This window comes from Denticeps clupeoides, unplaced genomic scaffold, assembly GCF_900700375.1.
Source record: "Denticeps clupeoides unplaced genomic scaffold, fDenClu1.1, whole genome shotgun sequence".
Lineage (NCBI taxonomy): Eukaryota > Metazoa > Chordata > Actinopteri > Clupeiformes > Denticipitidae > Denticeps > Denticeps clupeoides.
In genome coordinates, this window is record NW_021630110.1 from 61,025 (window position 1) to 74,369 (window position 13,345).

Below are 13,345 nucleotides of genomic sequence, written 5' to 3' on the forward strand. Positions count from 1 at the left end.
CAGAGTTATAAATATCTCATCTAATTAGCAATGTTGTTGCTGATTATCCCAAATTCAAAGTGCATTAGAAATGAATAAAAGGCAGCTTACATCAATAATTACATATCACTTATCGCGTATCACCATCTGAATTATTCCGTTTGCGTTAAATCTCGGCCCGTGCTTCTCAGATTCTGTTCAGCGTGCTTCCTCAACAGCGAACAAGAGTTCCGTGCGACCGGTCACGACCACTTTCAGCCGTAGCACTAAACCCCACCGACCTGGCTGTGAGTAATTTGCTTAGTTTGACCAGGATGCGGTGGGCACGCCGCGCCAGCGTTCAAAGCGGTTCAAACTCCATTTCCCGAATCCACGGGAAGCAGGACACATTACAGAGCTCCTCTGCAGATTTCACGGGGTTGCATCAAAAATCAATACAGTGCGTGAGGGTGGCATGATGGTTCGGCCAAAAAAAAAAAAAAAAAAAGGAACACTAAAACAATAAAAGGAACGTCGGTTTAACTCCGTCTGCTCCTCCGCATGTAATGCGGCTGGACAGCATCTGGCGCGGTGATATCGGTGACTTCGAATGACGCATTCCTTTCAATGGCAAGCTCACACCCCGCTAACGTTATTCGTCCAGGAGCCGACGTGAGGCCAGTGCGGAGGCCACCGACACATTCAACCGCCCAGCGAACATTGCAGGTTCGGGGGGGGGGGGGGGCATTCACATGTCAGGACCCCCGCCGGGGCGTGGAGAGGTGCCGAGGAGCCACGGCGGCCGCACGCCATCTGTGGTCCTGCCTGACCTCGCCACTCCTCAATTTTTGATTTTGTTCACGGGATGCCCCTTACAAATACATTCAATTCATCATCACCATCATCATCATCATCATCACAAACCAAATCCTCCCAAAGACAGCAACAGAGAAGCCAGCAGGTGAGAGTTGTGAGAATGAAAACAAACTTCCATGTTTTGGGGGCCACGGGGTCACGACGCGTCTTCGCGTTGCCATGGACACCCGCGAAATGCCACCGTCGGACCGTCGTCTTTTCCTACCTTGCGCCGCGGTCCTCAACACGTGGACGTGGACGTGGACGTGCACGCAGAAGAACGCCCACCAAGTCCAGGCGCCGGGCGCAAACTTTCCTCCGAGCCGTGCGGGCGTCATGCCGCTGCCATGCGCCCACCGGAGCTCTGGCGTGCCGGGTTCTCCCTCAGGTCCGCCTCCCGTCCCCTCTGCCCGGTTCTCTCTCTCTCTCGCTCTCTCTCTCTCTCTCTCTCTCTCTTCTATTGTGGAAACTGTCGCCGCTCCTCTTCCCCGGTTCGCGGCGCGCTGTGGGTGCAACGCCTCCGGTTACTCGACCACTCCTCACCCACGCCAATCAACGAACTAATTTACACGCACACACACATTCACACACACACACTCAGCCCAGCGGCCCCACGAAGTCATTTACATTTACATTTACATTTACATTTACGGCATTTGGCAGACGCCCTTATCCAGAGCGACTTACAACATTTACTCCACGTTAATACGAAGAATAAACGCGGGGACAGAAATGCACGTCTTACCTGTTCACGGACCGACTGCGTAAAAGGTCCACGCCGAAAAATACGAAGAAGCGTCCAAATCACGCAGGCTGCCTGTCCACGGACGTGTTGCTGTAGTCCACGAGTAAAACTGCGCGTATTACGGCGTTATAACCCGTGCGAGCAGCTCGGTCTTCCCCCGAACGCGCACTTAACTCCCAACTTGGGAGGTGTGGGGTTGCGCGCTGGTCACTTCTGTGTCGTCTGCGCGCCGCGTGACGCGGGCCACGACACTTTTACAGCGTCTCGGGAGTCTCACGGACAAAAAGTGACGCCAACCGCGACAAACGAGCAACGGAGGAGCGCGACACGCGGCAATGAAGGTGGAAGACGGAACAGAAAAGGCCAGCAGGTGTCAGCGACGGGGACGCGCGTTTATCCACGGACACGCCGCCGCCGCCGCCGCCGCAGACCCACCGCCGAACTTCCATTCAGTCCGCCAACGTCGCGTCTCGCCCCGCCCCGCTGCGCGCTCATTGGCTGCCGCGTTCAAACTGCGGAGCCCACGGTCACCGACGCCGGTTTGGCGTTCCTCAGGTGGACGTTTCCCAGATTCTTACACATTTCTAATTATATATCGCGTATGTTTTATTTCTGTGGATGTATATCCTTATAAAAGTGGAAACATCTACATAAACAGAGATAGATAGATAGATAGATAGATAGATAGATAGATAGATAGATAGATAGATAGATAGATAGATAGATAGATAGATAGATAGATAGATAGATAGATAGATAGATAGATAGATAGATAGATAGATAGATAGAATGTGTGTTATCTGTTGTTTTATTTTTTATGCATATCTGATAAATCTGATCCTGGTTTGATCACATGCGCAGGTGATTGCTGAATGTATGTCTGACCATACCTCCAGAACAAATGCAGATGGAACAAATGGAGAGTCAGGCAACCTTGACTGGGAAGAAGTGAACTGTGACACTAGCCTCACTGTGGAAAGTGGACAACTTACAACTCGCCCTGCATTCAACGCGGTCTCTCAGTTTCCATTCACATGGTAGACATCAAAACAAGGATTTAACACAAAACAAGGCCCAATAAAAGACTACTAATGAATCACAGAAGATTAAAAGCCTACCTTGACTGGATAATCACAGGGTTTGCTTGATCTCCTCTGCGTGCCGTGTGCACACAGAGGAACATGATGCACAAAACATGATGCATGTGGCACTTTGCAGCCCTGGAGCCTCCACACTTGTGGCTTTTAAAAGGAATTCATCTCCGCTAGTTGCTGAACAGCATGGAGCCTGTGCAAACAGCGATGTTCAGACTGTGAATGGTGCCTGGTGATAAAAGTGCAAGGTTAACTAGCTACAGGGGAAGTAAATAAGCTGCGTAAAGCCTTCACAGATAAACAGTCGCCTTCCGCCATGCTGCCTGCATTGGTACCTGAGTCTGCTCCCTTCCTGCATTACTTCCCTTTAGCAGCCCCCACCCCGTCTATAGGGGGCGGCCTACATCTGCCGGGCGCATATACGGATACATCTGAATGAGTTACGCTCCGCCGCGAGGCGGGGCAGGGCGTGGGTGCCTCTTTCACCCCCTCCCCAACCCTTTCCTCTGTCAAAAGCAATGCACCAACGACATGCTGTGGGAACACAATCAGATGAAAAGGAGACATCGACCATGTAGAGCCTGAGAGGGTGGAGAGGAGGTGGGTGCTGGGGTGCTGATCACAGGGATGAAGCAATGTCTAGAGCTACTTTAAAAGCCTCACGCCGCTCATGTAATAACCTAGTTATCTTAACGGTCAAGGGTCAAGTCTGCTGGACCCCAATATGAATTTCTGGATGGTTCTAAACCATTAGTAGCATCACAATGCAATAACATATTGCAGCATGCTTGAGGTGCTACATGCACTAGACGTTCCGGCTAATGTGTCAGTAGAACAGTGAAAGTGAAGTGATTGTCATTGTGAAATGCTGCAGCACAGCACACTGTGACACACCCTTGGTGAGCAGTGGGCAGCCATGACAGGCGCCCTGGGAGCAGTGTGTGGGGACGGTGCTTTGCTCAGTGGCACGTCAGTGGCACCTTGGCGGATCGGGATTCGAACCGGCAACCTTCTGATTACGGGGCCGCTTCCTTAACTGCTAGGCCACCCACTGCCCAAGGAGTCTGTCAGGCCTGGGACCGGGCATAAATAAAGGCTGCAATACGCCTCCCACCCTGACAAATCACATTTCTCTACTCCTCTCCCGGTCCCTCTCTCTCATTAGAGTGCCTGACTGTTCTTGCCAACACTCGGTGGGGTTCACACACCGGGATAAAAAAAAAAAAAAAACCCCAACAGATGCTGAGTCTCATCCACGGTGCAGCCAGCGGCTGATGCCACTGCAGTGCCCTGCCGAACGAATCCAGAGGCCGACCAATTTAAGCCATTAGCATCAGCTAGGCTTGGCTGGGCCCAGTTATTTCATTAGGTCGCTTTGCTAGTGGATGAAATTGCTGGGCGCAAGGAAACACTCGGCCCCTCGCTGCCTTATCGGACTGAATCTGCATTTTCTTTATTTATTAATTTTTTTCCCATTACTTATTCATTTAATTAGGTTCAAATGTCAGAAGCGCTCAGAGGAGCACTCGTCATGTTACAGACACATGTTTGCGCTGTGCCTCGCAGCAGATGCACTCAAAGCAAAATAATGAGAAAACTTTAACTGGGTGATAAAAACTAAAAAAAAATACATACATACACTTTTTTTTTTTTTTTCATCTGATTTCAGACGCTGTTTATTTTCCATTATTTTTTGGGGGGGGAACATCAGACATGAAAAAAGAGTGAATTTGACTGAGCAAACAAAACACTCAACTGATTACGTTGTGTCAAATGTGCTCAGTGCACATGAAATAAATGACAGTAGGCATACATTAGAGCCCGGTGCAGTGCAGCGTGGGAGGCCGGTCAAAAGAATGGCCCCACAGTGCCCTCTTCGGCACCGAGGACACACTGCAACCTAATGACATGCTGTTGTCACACTGTCATGCGCCGCCGCAGCATGTCTGGAGTCGGCAGCCGGTGACAGCTAGTGAGGTTATCGCCGCTGACGCGCGATGCTGATCCCGGGACGGCGGGAGCTTTCGTACCAGCCAACCACTGGCTGTTCTGCGACGGTGGCGCTGCTGAAGGCCTCTGGAACGCGCCGATCCATTTCAGCACTAAATGTCACCGGCGGGCAAAGGTGACAATGCACAGCGCGAAGAGCGTGCCCTCCGCATGACTCTCATTTGCACTAAGGATTTGGAACTTTCTGACCCCGAACATCTTCAGGGTTCTCAGTGAATCATCTTGAAGTCAGCTTTCATCAATGAAACAGGGAGATATACTCAGATATACTCACCCACTGAATGACAGGCAGCAGGCTTGGCATGGCAGAGAGCAGCATTCTTTAAAATCAGTTCAGGGACATTTATCACAGCACTATACGAAGGCCGAAGCGGGATAGAGGCGGCAATTTGTGAATGACAAAAATGCAGAAGTCAACCTGACACTTCCATTTACTTTAGATAACATTTTTTTATCGGCCGCTCGTTTCAAGCCGCTGTCCTGGGGATTAGAGCTTATCAGGAGAACCCCTTGAAAGCGTAATTAAGTCAGCAGGGAATGCCTCCAAATAAGATTTGACCTGACAGCCATTGTGTATCTGCGGATGTCACCGCATCATTTTGTTGTTTTGTTTTTTTTGTAATATTGCAAAGGATAATGAACAAAAAAATAGCTTGGAAGGCTTATAGCCAGTGTTGTGTACAGCTGATAGCGGCTAACTTTGTTCAATATGTTCTCATGAAAATTTAGCTATAAACGTGAAATAGTCACAAAATGTTATTTTAAGCTACACAATAAGATCCGTTCCGTTCCATTCCTGTGCGTCTGAGTGTGTTCCCAGCCCTAAAAGAGTTGATTTAGATTTGTAACCTTCACTATGGTTCACAGAAGGACTGTGAGTGACCACTTACTTCAACAACGTTACAAGGACAACTGCCCCATCATTTTATCATGTTAGTATTGCTGCGAGAGTCCGGAGGCCTTCTGCGGCATTGGATCTTTCAAGTCTGAAGCAGAAATGTATTTTTGTTCCCTGGTCAATGTGAGATGAATGTTTTGCCTTTAAAGGGACTTTTTGAATTTGTATTTTAATTGATTATTGGAGTGTAAAAGTGATGAGCCTCATTCACAGAGTAGCCAGCGTGCTGAGAGTAAGTTCGCAGAATGCATCAGTCATGGTGGCAAGTTAATTAGCAGAGCTCGACATTCCCTTGTTGAAACTGTATTTAGGTGTCGGGAAACAACCCAGGAGAAAAGCACATCAGTTCCCATCAAAGTTGAGCAAAAAACTTATGAGGACATCACACATCCAATTAAATCACTTTTTAGATCCATTTTGATTTTAATTTTGGCTCATGTGTCCAATTAAAACAACAACAACAACAACAAAAAGCCCCAAGGTAAGAAAGCTGCTTGTTAGTTGAGGGTAGTTTTGTATATACAAAAACACAAAGTCAGGATTTAATGCTCAGTGTAATGTGTCTTACTTCTATATACAGAATACTGCACATGGCAGCAGTACAGGAACTGCTGCATGCTGAATCAAGTTAACATTACAAAATGTGCAAATCATTTCTGGGATACTTATAAATGAATCGTGTACAGCGGTTGGATTGACACTATTGCGTTAAATTAAATTCTTCCTAGTAAAAAACGGTCTGTCTGTCTTTGTTTTAAATAGACAGACCTCAACTCTCAATCTCTCAATAACTGGGTGGTAGTAGCCCAGTGGGTAACACACTCGCCTATGACCCAGAAGACCCAGGTTCGAATCCCACTTACTACCATTGTGTCCCTGAGCAAGACACTTAACCCTAAGTTGCTCCAGGGAGACTGTCCCTGTAACTACTGATTGTAAGCCGCTCTGGATAAGGGCGTCTGATAAATGCTGTAAATGTCTGATAAATGCTGTAAATGTCAATCCCCGCCATGTCCAGTACTCTGTGTCATTTAAGGGAGACCCACTAGTTGAAACTATTTGATCCTAAATAGGATATCTGTATAACTCCATGGCCTTAATTCTTTGAACAACCCTGTTGTGACACCCAAAAGTTATTATTCTTGAATAATTCTACAACATTTAGTATAAATGTGCATGTATATGCTGGTGTTGAATGCAATCTGCTCTGTGTCAATTTGGCCTCATAAACCAACCTCTTAGAGTTTAGTCACTGCAAAAAAGCAGAAACATCATCAACAAATGCTTCCGCTAGCAGGACGAGTGCAGGGCACCTCACCTTAAAGTGTGGACATCTGGCTGATCCCTGCAGGAAATGGGAAAAGAAATACATGTGCAGAGCCCCCCTGAGACTGTAGTGCTCGGCTGATAGCTTTGTTACGCTAGAGAGATATCATTTCCTGGGGTGAAATTAAGGGTCCTGTCACACCATCGTTTTTTTTTTTCTTTTATTCCCTGCTTCCCTGCAGCTGGTGAATTCTACATAAAGTTAAATACATATCCTGCTTATTTCCCTGACATGTTTGGACATAGAGCACAGCATTTAATTTAGATGCGCAGGCCTGTTGTTGCCCCGGGTCCTGTAAAAGTTCCTTATCCACACACCAAAGAAACTGCCATTTCACAGGATTTTTTCCCCCCTTAATGCTCTGTAATTATTCTTTGGCCATTCCGACTCAACATCATCGTCAAGCTGAAGGCAGCTGAATTACAAATAGCCTGCTTTCTTGTTTCGGCAAAATTATCCTTTGCAAACGAAGAAACTGTTTTACCTGAGAATTAAACAAATTGGCATGAATAAAATATACATTACTTATAGGGTGGCCAGAGCAGGGGAATTCCCTCTCTGCTTTCAAAAACCTCCTGTGAAAGTGAAAAGAAAGAGATTGTGAAACACTGCAGCACACGGTGACTCAACTAAATGTGTCCTTTGCTTTTAACCATCACCCTTGGTGAGCAGTGGGCAGCCATGACAAGCGCCCGGGGAGCAGTGTGTGGGGACGGTGCTTTGCTCAGTGGCACCTTGACGGCTCGGGATTCGAACCGGTGACCTTCTGATTCCGGGGCCGTTTCTTCACTCGCTAGGCCACCACTGCCCCAATGCCTCCTGAAGACCCGTCTATTCAGAGATCACCTCCTCTCAGAAGAAACCGACAGCTCTACTTGTACGGCTTACATCGCTCCTTCTGCTTAGCTCCTGATTGTGATGTCCAACTTCACGCCGGACATAAACAAAACGCGTCTGTATTAAGTCGCCATGTGTTAAACCTATACACCTTTAGTGCATTGTGCTCACCTCTCTCCACTCTCCAGCCATGAAAGTGCTGCCACGTGCTCTGGCAGCGTATAACCTCCATCATCTGTGATCATCAGCACCATTACCCTGTTTACATATTGTAAACGGAAGCAAAAATGCAAATGCTGAAAAATCTCATCGAAATATCGACGCCTCCTCGTTTGCATGGGTGCTACATCCCGACTCACAAATACCACGCAATGCCAAGCCGCCGAAGCTGATGCGTTCTTCCGTTGACGTTATTATGGGGCAGAAGGATTGCTTAGATTCCAGGTATTGTTGGAGTGGTGAGCGGATCGGACTCCACGCCCCGCGAGCAGGCCCGGAATATCATCACGCCGGCCACAACGACAGCGCCTCCCGCTATTCTTTTACCGGCTCCCTCTTTTGGGCTCTCGTCTGGCATCTTGTTAAGACTGAAAGATGAAATCCCTCAACTGGGATTCCTGGATTATTTGTCAACATCGGGTGTTTAAGAGCAAGTGCTCCGCACCCCGGGGACACGATCCGAGCCGCACTCAATCACGCAGACGGAGGATAAGGCCTCCTCAAGGTGCTCCGGAGCCGCCGCCGCCGCCGCTGTGAGCAGCATTAATGACTTGTCTTAAGGACACGACTTGTTATTTAGCCTTAATTAAAACACGCTTCGCCCTCTGCCAGCCGGCACGACGGTAAACAGGCCCCGCCCCTTTCCTTGTTCGTCCCGTCTGTTGACATGGGATTCGTTTTGCCGGCCGGGCCGCTCATCGTCCGCCATCAGGCTGTTTTTAATGTGAATCTCCGCGTCAACGATTGAAATCACATCTCTTCGGCGACAATTACGCACTCGTAACTAATTACGCCGAGTCAGAGGGCCCCGGCAAACAATGCGGTTTAATTACACCCGTCCGCTACAAGCAAAGCGGACAGATGCGTGCATGTACATGTTCTTAATATAAATGGGCTTACGAACAAGGCGATGTACAGATCCATAATCCTGGCACCTCCGGGACCGGCAGAGATGATTAAAGCATTTCTGCTGCTATGATTGATGAATTCATTTTTTGCGACATGACGCTCACCTGATGCAAAATATTCATCAGCAGGACGGCAACGCCTGGCAAGCGCGATAATTGATGAACGTTCTCCGTGCAGCGATGATGCTTGAGCACGACTTGCTCACACCTCCCGTCTCTTTGCATTTCGCGCATTCTTCAGTTGATGTGCCAATGGGGACGCCAATCACGGGCTCAGTGTCCCTGGGGTTGAGGTGCAACTCGGGCCCCCAGCGCTGCGCCTGACTCCACCCACTGCACACATTTTAAAAATGCCGAGGACGAGAGCAGGGATGCAGTAGAAAGATTTGCACCACCCACCCCCCATGGCCAATTTGTCACCTGTCACCACATCACCTTATGTATTCTTATGTCCTGCGCCGGTGCTCCAAAGCACCTCATCTAATTTGTAACCATTCAGAATCTTATAGAACGTTTAGCGTAACGCACACTGGAGCCTGAGAGCCTACGAACAAACAGACAATTTCAAACAGGTGGGAAAAAGGGGGCTCTATCCCGAAAATCCATTCGCTGCTCTCTGTAGCTGTACAGAGTGTATAACACTATAACACAGTGGCGTTGCATAGGGGGTGTATTTAGGTATGTTTTACCTTATTTCCCAGAGTGTCTCAGTGTTTCATCTGATACGGAAATGGTTTGTTAACTAGTTAACATTCTAGTAAGATGTATGCAGGGATCATCAATTATATTTTACATGATAATAATAATAATAATAATAACAAGAAAAAAAAAATATAGTCTTTATATTGAAAACTAAACATTTTTTTTTCCATTTTTTTTGTCTGTTCACCCCCTACCACACCTCACTGTTCCATCCGTACCGTGAGAGGTCAGGAGCAGATGGCTTCTCTCTTTGATGCAGGTTCTCAGGAGTGAGTCGTTCCGTGCTTCTTTCACAGCAGGTTGGCACTTGGGGTGGTTAATAGACAAAGTCCATGCACCAAAAATCATGAAGGGTGAACAGTGCCATTAATTTAATCTGCTTTTCTATCCGGCACCACAAAGTCGTAGCTAGATTTTCACACTTAACCCAAATGCAGTAGTAACATAATGGAACTATTCTGAGCTTTTGGCTTTACAGGATGAGGTGTATCTACCACTGAGACAAACATAAGAATTGTTCTCCAAAGCACCATATGGGGAACCATATGGAGCATCTCATGAAACAATTTGGTTTTAATAACAATAATGAATGCTTAACGGATAAAAGGAAAAGAAATCAACATTCACTTATTTACCTTTCCAAAATATAGGAAGGGAAAGGATGCTACATCTTATAGAATTCCACACAATCATTAGAGGTCATACAAACTATTTAATTTTGAGGTAAAACCCACGCCATGGTGGCCCCGTTAAACAAATCAATTGATATGAAGCAATGTGATAATAGTGTGCAGGGTTGTCCTTTGCTTCTTGGCTGCTGTTGGCAGATTAGATGATGAATCCAGAAAGCACATTTGGCTTTTATTTATGCCTCCAAGATTATACTGAGGACCTGAAGGACATAACCTTATGCAATATTAGGTCATTGATTCATAGCTTTAAGTCCAGCATGCATTTAAGTGGGGCACTTTGACTAAGTGGTATTCTCTGAGAATATCAATGGTACTCTGGAAAAAAAGGTTCCTCTGATGAATTTGGCCCTTGGAACCATTTGCTTACCATTAAAATGGTTCTGAAGTTTATTTGAAAGCCAACAAATATTCTAAGAGGTCATGTCTGTTGGCGCAACACTCTGTTTTTGTACAGAGATGAGGGTGTAAATGGGATCAAATGAGAGTTTAATATTTCCCAGAGCATTTCAAAGAAAGACGCGTGGCTGTGGAATGTTCCGGGATTATGCACAACCCTTTTAAACACTTTTTTTCAGGATGTGACAGCATGTGTTGTTGTGTGCACGTCAGAGTGTGTGCATGCCTCGGATTGTGTGGTTTTAATGCGGTGAATCTTCGTTCTCTTTTCCGGTTTCCTCGCAGGATCTGTGCTCTATAATGAGCTGGCTTCTCACATCGCTCAGACACGGTCCTCCCTCCCCGCCAGGAAAGGCCCAGTCAGTCAAGCGCCGTCAATAACTGGACAATTTGCGGCTGTTTTCACGCTCGCTGACGTCCCCGCTCTGCGGCCAGCGACCCAAATGGACTTGCATCCATCCAGCAGCAGCCGGCCTTGATGATACGAAGAGAGCCGGCTGTTTATCAGGAAGTGCCGAGGACCAGCAGAGTCGGTGGGCTTCGAATTGATTTTGGCGGACTTTAATTAGGCTTTACCAGGGGGCGAGTGCATCTTTCGAAAGGTCCCGATTGCGGTGAGGAACAGCGCATTAACGTAAACGATGACCCGAGAAGTGGCTCTGAAAATGGCACGGCCATTTAGAGCCACCGGAAGAGCTGCCAATGAAAGTGGAGGGTGCCGGGTGGGGATGATGTGCATCTTAATGCTGGGGGATGCCAAGCGGCACTTCGTTCCATTGATTGGGGCTCTGTCTGAAGAGAGTGTGACGGATCTGGCCTTTGAGCTCCAGGCAGGGCTTCAGAGGGGGCTTTTTTTGCTTCATTAGCGCTTTGAGGCCATCTAGTCACCAGCTTGCATGCGCCAGATCTGCCACCTGAACACCGCTCATCTGAATCATTTACATTCAAAATTATGCGTAAATATCCTCCAGCTTCCACATACACATCTATTAAACAGAAGAATTTTGGGCTTTGGCAGTATGGGAACATATTTGGATTTTAAAGTAACAAAGAGTTTATTTGATCTCGTAGAGGAACATGCTGATGACCCCCTATAAGCATGTAGAGTGTAGAGAGTGTAACAGCTCTTTCTGTGTGTGTGTGTGTGTGTGTGTGTGTGTGAGAGTGTGTGTGTGTATATCTATATATATATATATTCTGCAATAAACTGGTAAATCAATGCTTTGATTAACATCTTACACTATATTAGCCTGTATTAGTGCCTATACGTATGTTTATCTGAAACATTGTCATTTCTGACCCCCGCTAAATCAGCAAGAGTCATTTTACCGCAGGGGGTTGCCCTTGAAATGCATAATTTTTCTGCCTGCAGGTTGTGAGAAAGGAATGCACCGTGGACAGTCACACTGAATCCGACTTGCGCCTGTTCCCCTCCATCCCAGTCTGGCCAATTACACCAGCCTCTCCACGGCCTGCTGTTTGAAATCCAAATGTGTCTCCGGGCCGCACGAGGGCACAGTGGCCAGTGCTGGGTTGAGGGAGGGGACCAGGGGCGGACGGGAGGACAGCTGGCTACAGGGGAAGAGGGGTTGGCATGACAGCACGGAGCCACAGTGGGAGATGCTGGTGCCACCTCCCAGGACACCACGGGTTAACAAGGGCAGGAGCCGCTGCTGCCGGGTGGGAGCTGGCTGCGATCCAGCCTCCCATCTCTCTCCTCGGATGTTTTTTAAGGATTCTTCGCAGCTGGGGATGCCTGGGACTCTGCTTTTCCAGGCCACTTGTCATTCATTGTGTGGTCACACTGAAGAATAGTGGGTCAGTGGCACAGGATTTACTCCGGTACAGAGATCGCGATGTCTTTGTTCTTTCTCTTGCTCTACTTTTAGAGAAAAACAGTACAGGCCAACTGTTTGGACACACCTTCTCATTCAATGTGTTTTCTTTATTTTCATGACCATTTACATTGGTAGATTCTCACTGAAGGCATCAATACTATGAATGAACACATGTGGAGTTATGTACTTAACAAAAAGTGGAGACCTGGCCTCCACAGTCACCAGACCTGAACCCAGTCGAGATGGTTTGGGGTGAGCTGGACCGCAGAGTGAAGGCAAAGGGGCCAACAAGTGCTAAACTCCTCTGGGAACTCCTTCAAGACTGTTGGAAAAGCATTTCAAGTGACGACCTCTTGAAGCTCATTGAGAGAATGGCAAGAGTGTGCAAAGCAGTAATCAGAGCAAAGAAACTAGAATATAAAACATGTTTTCAGTTAATTCACCTTTTTTAACACCACATGTTCATTCATAGTTTTGAATGAACATGGAGAGCCTTCAGTGAGAATCTACCAATGTAAATGGTCATGAAAATAAAGAAAACACATTGAATGAGAAGATGTGTCCAAACTTTTGGCCTGTACGGTACATGATATTCCGTCCTGTTTGACTTTTTGTCAGTGTCATTTAGACCTTAGCACATAATCCCATTCAAAGCCTCTTCTACAAAAAAAAACTAAATCTGTGGGAATTTTGACAGAGATTAACCGCTGTGTCGCCACAAGAGGGAGCCAGCGGCGACAGGCTCCATCAACAGTTCACGGACTGTGACATTAAATGGCTCTAATGTCACGCCGAACACACACCCAGGCCACGGCGTCAGACCAAGCTCGACGGGCGTGGGAAAGCATGGTGACCAGACGACCAGA